The 10,118-nt window shown below is 37.0% G+C and overlaps 1 pseudogene; it reads right to left on the reverse strand.

The window, feature by feature from the left end:
* Positions 1 to 6,832: 6,832 nt before the first annotated feature.
* Positions 6,833 to 7,382, reverse strand: LOC119058451 (40S ribosomal protein SA-like; annotated as a pseudogene).
* Between the last annotated feature and the right edge of the window lie 2,736 nt (positions 7,383 to 10,118).

The following is a 10,118-nucleotide window of genomic DNA, read 5'->3' on the forward strand; positions in this document are numbered from 1 at the left end:
ATAAGTAGGTTGCAACTATGTTGTGATTTATCGTGGCATTTTGAGTGGAAGCCTTTAAAACCTTGGTCATTACCAAAGTAGTTATTATAACAATTTTACCAGCATAAATTTTAATTTATAGAGATGTAGTCCCATGACTAATTATTATACTTCTTTTTAAAAAAAAAAGATGATTATGAAACTATACAAGTAGACTAGAAGGAATATAAACCGAATTGCTCGTATTAAATTGTCTTTCTATTTTCACAATAATATGGCAAATCACCGGTTTATTAGATCATTTTGTTGTGGCGCACAATTCACCACTGTAATTCACTGTCTTTCCTTCCTGTGCTCTGGAGAACGTTCATCTTTTAGCTTCATGGGTTTAGCTTTAGGGAAAATTAAACTCCTAATCAAATCTCCCTTTTAAAAACAGTTTTCTTTTCAACTGACTTCATTTTACATCCTTTCACACTCTTCACTGCAGGCAGAATATTGATTCATTAGATAGAGCGCTGGAGGTGAACTCTGGGTACACTGACCCTGGACCTCCAGGAAAATAAACAACGGGAGTCCTAAAGCAAATTAAGCCTGAAAACTGCTGGAGGCAAAAATGGCAGAGCTTCACAGGGTAGAGTTCTTTGTAAAAGACAGTGATGCTGGCGGACAAAAATAGAAGGCTGCCAAAAAGAGAAAGATCAAAACGAGGTAGATTGACTCGCGAGAAAAGCCATGGCGTGAGTGCACAGGAGCTGCGCAGGGCTGTCTGGGATGGGCACGGTGGCCATCACTCATGTGCAAGTCACGGGGAGTCATAGCTGAGTCAACAGCATGTAATACATGGAGACAGTATGATTAATAATGTCCATAATTATATCGGCAGAGATTTTCTTTTTTTATGGATGGTTAAATAAGAAATTGTAATTCATTCTGTGACCTTCTAATTAACAGTATCCAAGTGGAGAAAGAGAGAAAAAAATTCAGGTATTAGTTAGTCAATAAATATGTTTTGGGTATATACTCTATTCCATAATAGATTTGATCTAAAAATTTAATGGTAGGTAAGACAGGCACATTATACTACTTTAATAACACAATTTATATGCTACGTTTTATTGATTTACATTTGCTGTACGTATTATTAATGTCAGAAATTTGCCTTTAATAGAAAACCAAAGTGAAAGATTTTTATGTTACCAATAGAATAACAAAATTTTATAGAGAATGATAATATCTAAAAGGGAAAAAGTAAGCAAAACAGACTTGGACAAATGAGCTTTATTGGGCTTTAACATTTTTTATGGGACACACTTGCATGCTTTGTACTTACTTCCTGGGATCTGCCGAACTTGGGACCATTTCATGTTCTAGAAGCAATGACAGGTGGTAGGAGCAGGTCCTGAGGAGAGTCAGCAGCCCCTTTGAGGGCGACTATCTCAGGAGATGCCATTAGAGTTTCCTTAGGCAGGGAAGTCAAATTTCAAGTGGCTGTTGCTTCTGAGGCAGGAATCCTGGCCGTATTCAGGGGTTCGTGTCTTGGGCTTTCTTACTCATACGTCTCCAGTTCATAGGATCCCCCTCTGTGCCAATCAATGCTCTGTTTTTAACACAAGGGCCCTTACATGATTGTGAGTCCACTATGAATTGTGACTCAGCCACTCACGGGTTATGACTTTGAGTTTAGTTTCGGCAGTTTCAGCACTGTGCTACAGTTGATGAGGGTTCCTTTCAGGGACGTTACCTAAGCCTTTCTGATCGTTTTCTTTTTACTTGGGCCTTGAGGTGACATTATAAAATCCATGTCACCACTTTGCTCTCTGGTTGTCACCTCCACTGCCATCTATTGGGATGATTCAGATGTAAGGTTAACACATATTCAGAAGTACATACCTAAATCCAGCAAACTTTAGACCTGATATCTTCAATTTCACCAGTCACCTCACCTACATTTCCATACAACCCAATCTGCAAGCTTCCAACAACCCCTTACTTAAAAAATATGTCATAGAACGGTAAAACAATTTGAGGAAAGCTCAGATACGTCAATAGCAGACCTGGAGGGCTGTCTTCAAGAACACTGTATATTTATTGAATTAATTAGCAACATATGGCATTGGGTCTCCTATACCTAGGGCACCTAATGTGGAAATGAGGAAAGGACGATGCTGGTAAGTTTTCTCACTCTCATACTCTGTTACTCATTTGCAGAGCTAAATGTTGCTCATAACTGTGAACTTGGCCTATTCTGAGTTCTTGAGCTCTGTGATAATTCTCAAGGAGGGGAAGTTCCTTCTGGAGGACAAAGTAAGGGTAATGTTGAGCTGAAAGTTGTGACTAGCAATGTGACTCTTCATGTTCCTCTTGCCAAATCAGCATGGTCTGGTATAGACATTCATGAATGCTTCCGAATCAGGTTCACAAGCTTAGAGCATGGGTAGAGTCTAGAATGAGACAGTTTGAGCATGAGCTTGCCTGAAGCTGTTAAGCCTTTATAACTCATTGTTTTCAATCTGGCCTCCTGAGACACATGGCCCTCTCCTGAGTCAGGACAGAGTGCCCGTGTGAGTGTGCAGGCTGCTGCAGAGCCTGTTATGCTGCTATGCATCCAGAACTCCATGGGATCCTGCTGTGTCCTCTAATGTCTACTGTGCGTGAGGTTATCTGTAGGAGAAACACCATGTCCTAGGATGCCTTCAGAGAGTGTTATGTCACTACTGACTTGATCTACAGCCATGGTATTTCTTGGAGGCCAAACCACTGAATGCATGCCCAGGGCCAGAATATGATACCCTGAAATTATGTCTCTTATTGGTTTGTCAGTAAGTCACTTCCAGAAGAAAGAAAAGGATTGTTACTTGGACAGGGATGATGAGCACCTTCTATGAGTTGTGTCCGTAATTATTGCATTGATAGAATAAATGCTTTGTACCAGCAGCAAGAAGAGAAAATAGGAAAAGAGAGGAAGTGCTCAGGAAACATGAGGAGGAGGCCAAGAATTGCAGAGGTGTGAGCAGCTACCAGTCAATGTTTCTCTCACACATTGGTGTTTCTCTACCTCTCTTTCTCCCTCCCTTCCCCTCTCTCTAAAATAAATAAATAAAATCTTTAAAAAAATCTGTCCTTTCCCAATCCTTTAATTACAGAGGACACACTTTTGTTGCGGCTTTTCCTGATCTGGGTCCTTTGGTGTTGCTGGTTCCTGGTGCATCTTCATCTCAAGTCTGGGATGTAAGAGACAGAACGGAAACCCATGGATGCCACCTCATGTCATTCCTTGGGTCTCTAGGATCCTAGCTGGGCTGCCTTCTTCTCTCTGCCATTCAGAGGCATTTTATGTTTATGTTACAGAAAATATGGAAGGTTTTATTTGTACTTTGCAGGAGGAATAGAGACAAACACATCTAGTTTACTTTCTTCAGACAACTATTTTTTTCTTTCCTGGATGCAACACTCCCTTGCATTAGAGTGGAAGGCAAACTGCACGTTTATGTTTTTGTTTTGTTTCTCTTCTGAGCCAGAGGTGTGATTAAGGGAACGATGCCCCACTTTGAGATAACACAAGTCTTTACGACACTGTACCCCTTTTTCTCTACTACCAAGAAATTTATGCAAATAAAAATGTCATCTAGTTTACAAAGAGATGATGACTTTGTGAAATACACTAAATGCTTTCCAAAATTGATGGAAGCTTATTCTTTATAGTCAAGACCACTGTTCATTGCTTCTGCCACATTAAAAGCTAAGAAGCTCTTTGTCATTACTAGAAAATACTCATTTATCCTGCAAAATTAAGAGACGTCATAGAGGAGAGGATAATCTCTTTTCAATTCCATTTCAAAGAAATACATTCTATCCTAATTTTTTGTAGATTACAGGAAGTTTGTGATCTTTGCTTCTTGAATCATATCTTCACTATCTTATCAGAAACAGCTCCACATTGTGAATTCCTGAAAAATCTTAGTATTTCAGAACAGAAAAATTGGCTTTTTTAAAAAGATTTTATTTATCTTTAGAGGGGGAGGGAAGAAGTGAAGGAGAGAAATATCAATGTGTGGTTGCCTCTCATGCATCCCCTGCTGTGAACTGGCCTGCAACCCAGGCATGCGGCCTGACTGGTGATCCTTTAGTTCGCAGTCCCACGCTCAATCCACTGAGCTATACCAGCCAGGGCAGCTTTTTAAATTTAGATAATCCCAAGGGTTCAAATGTTTACACTCAGAATGGAAGGGATATTGACCTCAGGCTATTCATAAAATATGGGAATATAATAGGAAAAAATTTGTCCTGAAGGTAAATGGGCAAATATTCTAAAACAGGTTTCTCAAACTTGAGCCATATGATAAGTATTTTGCTGAATAAGTTATTACCAAGATGCTATGGGGGAAAAGTGGGAAAATTGGGACAACTGTAATAGCAGAAATAAGAAAATAGTTTTTAAAAAGAATGCTACATAACTATGTACTTACATCAAACTATATGTATGAAGTCGTGCCAAATCTCTGACTTTGGGGAGGTCTGTGAGGGGAATACTTGCTTTAGAAAGCTCGGAGAAGCTGCCCGTGAGGGATCTTTATCAGTCTCTTAGTCATGTAATCAAACTAGGTTTTTCCAAGCAGGTAGGTTAGATGCAAACCTTAAATAAAAAACTGACCCTGGCGGTCAGCAGGGTAATTGGTACCTTAACATCACAGATTTCATTACCTTTATCTTGGCCAAATGTCAAAAGCCAGACCTTCAGACATCCCCTGAACTTGAGAGAAAGGCTTTCTGATCCATCTGTAGATCAACTCTACCTCCATATACTTCCAAATTTACTTTTTGATGTAATAAAGTATTATTTCCTTTGACAGCGTCCCACAAGCCATAATAAATGATCGACACAAAAGCAATGAAATCTTGGTTGGTACCTACTAATATGGTAACCATGTAGGTAGCCTTTCTTTTTTTTTTAAACTGCCTTTTAAAATAGTTTTCAATAAATCAGTTGACATTAACATACTGGTGCATTTATTTTTGTCATGTCTTGTTTTTAAATGTAGGTATCTCCTTTTCTGTTTTCCACCTTCTATCTCTCTATTCATTCTTTCCTCTTCTTACATACTGACATCAACAACAGTTGATGGTAATAACAAAGGTTAAGTATAGTTTTAATTTATTTTGTTTTCTAAATGCCTTTTATCAGGTTAAAGTAAGTTCCTCAAATCTTTAGTTTTATACTAAATGAATTGGTTGAGCTGGTTTTTTGCATAGATGAGATATGTCAATCATTTTTCTTCTTTACTTTAGTAATGTTGTGAATTACATTAAATTACAAAAAATCAGGCAATGTAAATTTCTCAAATAAAGTGTGAAAGATAAAAAGAGCAGTAATCCTTCAGACAATTTGTTACATCCTATAGGCAGGTGAGGAAGGAGAAATCGAATTGCTTTGACTCACATGGAAAATAAAGAAGTCCCATAATTTTTAGCTGTTTACCTGTCTATTGTTTTCTTCAGGGGAATTCAATTCAAATTCACTCCCTTTCAGTAATTGCTTCTTTCTTAGCCAATGCAAACAGAATGTTTTACATTTATTTTAAAGTCAGGTTTAGATAAAACCATCAACATTCATCATAGTTGACATGAATAATTTCTTGTTATTAAAATTGGCTCATTTTAAGAGGTTTATAACATAATAGTTTATGTTGAAAACAAAATGTAAACACCTCATTGTCCTCCATTTCTAGATTACAATTTACTTTTGTCAACCGGACTATATTCCAAATCAATAATCTTGTCACCCACAGGTCACTAAAACAATGAGCTTACACATATCAAACATAATTATTGTGCTTAATATAGCATGAATTTACCATGACTACATACCTTTGTGATGTAAAAGATATTATTTTCTTTGACAGTGTCCCAGTTGCTGTGATAAATGATAAACACAAAAACAATGGAATCTTGTTTGATGCCCAGGTATGTGGTAGCCGCATGCATTATACTTAATAATAATTATGGATAGCAAATTAATTTATAGACTTCCCAACACTTAGGCAGAATACTTAATTCTACTGTGATCAATCTAGAAATAAATCTGAAAGTGTCAGTGTGCATGAAGCACAGGGGAGAAAAGGATAACAGAGAAAATTAGGATAGTTCTCAGGGGCATATCCATTCCAATTATCAGCTCAAGGGCTTGACTGGCAGTTAGTTACTTTTCCCAATTTCATGAGAGAGTTAGATCTCCAAGTTACAGGAATGAAGGGGCAAAGGTAGGTATTAATTCCCCCAAGGTGTTAAAATGCTAATCATAATAGATGTAATTACACTCACTGTGACAAAGAAGTAAGGAAAATGACAATACAAAAGAACAATGCGGAAGCTGATCTCTGAATATTAGTTAATGAGAAAAGTTGTCACCGTTTCATCACCTGCAGATCAGTGCGAAATGACAGCCTTGTGTCACTTTAATTTGCATCTTGGGCTTCAAATGGGTTCTGAGCGTTTCTTTACAGATTTGTTCACCTCTAATGTTTTCTCTTTCTTAAATTGCTGGATTTTCTATTGATCTGGCTAACTTTTATTTGATGATTTGCTGGAATTCCCTGTATATATAGACAATAATTCTTTAGTGTTCCTACACATTGCCATTGTCTGCCATGCCTCTGTTAACTTTGTCCATCACATTCTTTATTGAACAGTTAACAGCAATTCTGTGTGCTTGCATTCATCATTATTTTACCTTGTGGGGTTTTGCGTGTATGTGTGTGTGTGTGTGTGTGTGTGTGTGTGTGTGTGTGTATTAAGAAACCTTATTTTCCATCAACCTTATTTCCATCCTGTTTAAGAGTTTGTGGAACAAGAGCTAAGACCACTCGGTGGTGGTTCCTACCCTCAGTGGCCTGAGTGGCAGGGACTGGAGGCGAATCTTCAGTGAGGGCTGAGCTCTCTAGTCATCAGGAGGAAGCTGCTGAATAGGCACAGAGGGCCCCTGTGCCTTCAGACCAGGAAGTAACCTCAGGATGAGCAGCAGTGAACTTGGCAGTCAGAGCAGTCCATCCACCCTGAAATTCCTCCTTCATCACAGCCTTTTTAGCAGCGGCTTTCTCTTCTGTCTCAATTTCTTCAGGATCTCTGTCGATGTAGAGATCACACATGAGCTCCCGTGGGTGTGCATGGGGGATGGTGCCACACATGTGCAGAACTTCTGGGGCCAGCGTCCATATGGGACCCACCGAATGAACCCCCTTGTTGTTGCAAGGGACGGCAATGTCCACTCAGTGCAGAGGGGAGTCTGTATGACACAGAGCAGTGGTAGGCAGGTTAACATAAGATGCCTTTGTGAGAGGCTGGTGGGCAGCTCTGGGATGGTGAACCAGCAGAAGAATCGGCTTCCGGTGGCTACCTGGATCCATAATTTCTAAGTGTTGTTTTATAACTCCTCTGCTATTCCTAGAAGATAGTGACACTCTCTTACATTTTTCTTATGCTATCTGTTTTAATTCTTTTCACATTAAATTCTTTCACCTATCTTGAGTACAACTTTTTGTTGAGGTCATTTTACTTTTTTATATAAAATGAATCAGCTCTTCCATTTTACAACTTAAACTTTTCTAATTAGTTTGTGATACTATCTTTTTATACTTTGTGGAATTGGGTATTTGTGCATCTTACATGTGCATATTAGTCTAGTTTTTTGTGCGTATTGTATCAATAATAATATCTTTGTGATTACATTACTATGGCATACTAGAATGCTGTTACTAATGTTGTCACTAAGGTAAGTTATCACTATCTCTACCTGTTAAAATTTACTTAGCTATTTGTGGAATTTTATTTTTTTCACTTTACATTTTATTGTAGGTTCACCAAGTCCCTCAAAAACCAACTGGTTAGGATTTTGATTTATAGAGTATAGCAAGCACCATTTTTCTCAATTGGCCCAGGGGGCATCTAAGAATCTTAAGATCATTGTCCTTCATTCATCTCAGCAGAAACTAAAATTTAAAAAGAGATTATCTAGGAAAATCTATAGATATGTCATTTAATTTTTTCCTTAAATAATTATTTGTCATATGATCAAAAAGTCCTCTTGCTTTCCTCTCTTCCTTCTTCCCACTTCTGTGGCCTGAGTTGTACTCAGGAATAGTGCTACTGTACACTCAGAGAAGCAGAATCCCTGCCTTAGACCCACTCCTCAGGGGACCTAACATTTTGCAGTATCTTACTCAAGATAATGCTACATCCCCGTTCCAGCTCCAAGGATCATCCAGGACTGCACAATCCTCTGCAGAGCATTGCAACACCACCCCAGGCAGGGAATCTTGGGGTACAGGTCCTTATTTCAGTCCTTCGTGGAGCTCTCTAAATCTCTACCCACATATACAAGGTTCACAGTTTGCCCCAAGGAGCTCCAGGACTTGTCCCCATGGGACAGTTTTAGGGCCTCTTTACTGGCCTTGGTTCCAGGAAGGCAGTTCAGGCCATTTCTGCTAGCTGGTTTGATATCCTTTCTTTTAAATGGAAGATTAGGCCATCAGAATGATGCTGCTATACTCACAATGGACACTGGATAAATCTGGATATCTGGGTACCAGCAGCCCACTGTCAACCTTGGACTTGAGTCTCCTATGTGAAGCTATGAGTCAGCTCCTGCTCAATTAAGTTTGACTATAGAGGTGCCTTTTTTGGTCTTTCTATAAATGTAATTTGTGGGAGGGGCTTCCATAAATATTTGCCCAAAGCCCTCCATGTAGGAAAGGGAGTTGGAGATTCTTTTCATCTGAAATCAAAAGTCATTATCATAACTTCAAACTATGTATATAATATGTATATATATACATATATACACACACACATAACTCTTAAATCTAATGTTTTTACTATAAAATGGAGTTAAAGTTAACTCCAAATAATTATTGCTGCATTTAGAAAATATTTTACTTTAGATTCAAAATTCTTTGAGGTGCATTTAATAACTAAATATAAATATGCAATCATAATAATTAATGTTTGTAGAAATGTATGAAAATATTAAGGATATTACATTAAGAATATTATACCATATTTGGTATAATGCTAGTATATGAAATTGCAATTATTTGCAAGTATTAATTTTGTAATAACATAGACCTATAATAATTATAGAATTTATTTTCTATTTTAAATACAAATTACTTTTAATATTATGAAATAACATTTATTAGTTAATTTTTGAAAGCATATTTATGTATTAGTCTTTTAATAACCACTGCCCTTTATGTTTCTTTAAAGATATCTCTAGAGGTTTTATAATGTCAAAAGAGATGAAAATTATATTTTTCTTAGACTTTTTCAAGATAGAATAACAATAAAAAATCAATTGGCTTTCAAAAAAATAACAGCTTTCAAGTTGCTAAAAATCCCTTTTAGCACTTTGACAAAAAACATAACTGCAATTCATTTTGATCCTTTAGGTATAAATTTGAATTAGTTGATAACATAAAGATTTTATTTTTGATGTTGGTTTTTGTTTGGATTTATTTTTGCTGTTTTTAAAGCCTTCTAAAGCTAATATAAAACAGTTTCCAAAGCTAATCACAGGCAAATTGAAGGCAAATGCATCACAAAATTTATTCAAAAATCTTCAAATTGCTGTCATTTTCTTTATTTTGTTGCAATAAATACTTCTATGCTTCAATATTGTGATATTTGACACAATAGGTCATTACCAGTCATATCCTAAATAAAACTGTGTATTCACATTGCTATATAAGTTGAGATTGTGTATATATTAATTTAATATTTAATTGAGAAAATGACTTTTGGTCAAATTGCTGTCTTTTCCCTCTCAAAAACAAAGCGGAATGATTTTTCTGTGCTTATAACTTTTTATCCACTGCCAAAAAAGGGGGGTGGGACACAGGGAAGGCTTCTAAAAGATAGAGTACAACAGAATCTTTCTTTTTTATACTTACAGACAACATTTAGGAAACCAGTTCAGTTCCATGTAATGAACCATTTAAGGCACAAATAAATGCTAAGGAAATGCAGGCTATCTCAGAGAAAAAAGTATTTTATCTGTGATGAAGGACAGAACAAGCAAAGAGATACTGGTCAGAAACAGGGCCCTAAATAAAGAAATTCAAATCATAGAATGTCAGATCCTTATT

This window comes from Artibeus jamaicensis, unplaced genomic scaffold (assembly GCF_021234435.1).
Source record: "Artibeus jamaicensis isolate MK-2021 breed Jamaican fruit bat unplaced genomic scaffold, CSHL_Jam_final contig_497, whole genome shotgun sequence".
In the NCBI taxonomy this organism is placed as follows: domain Eukaryota; kingdom Metazoa; phylum Chordata; class Mammalia; order Chiroptera; family Phyllostomidae; genus Artibeus; species Artibeus jamaicensis.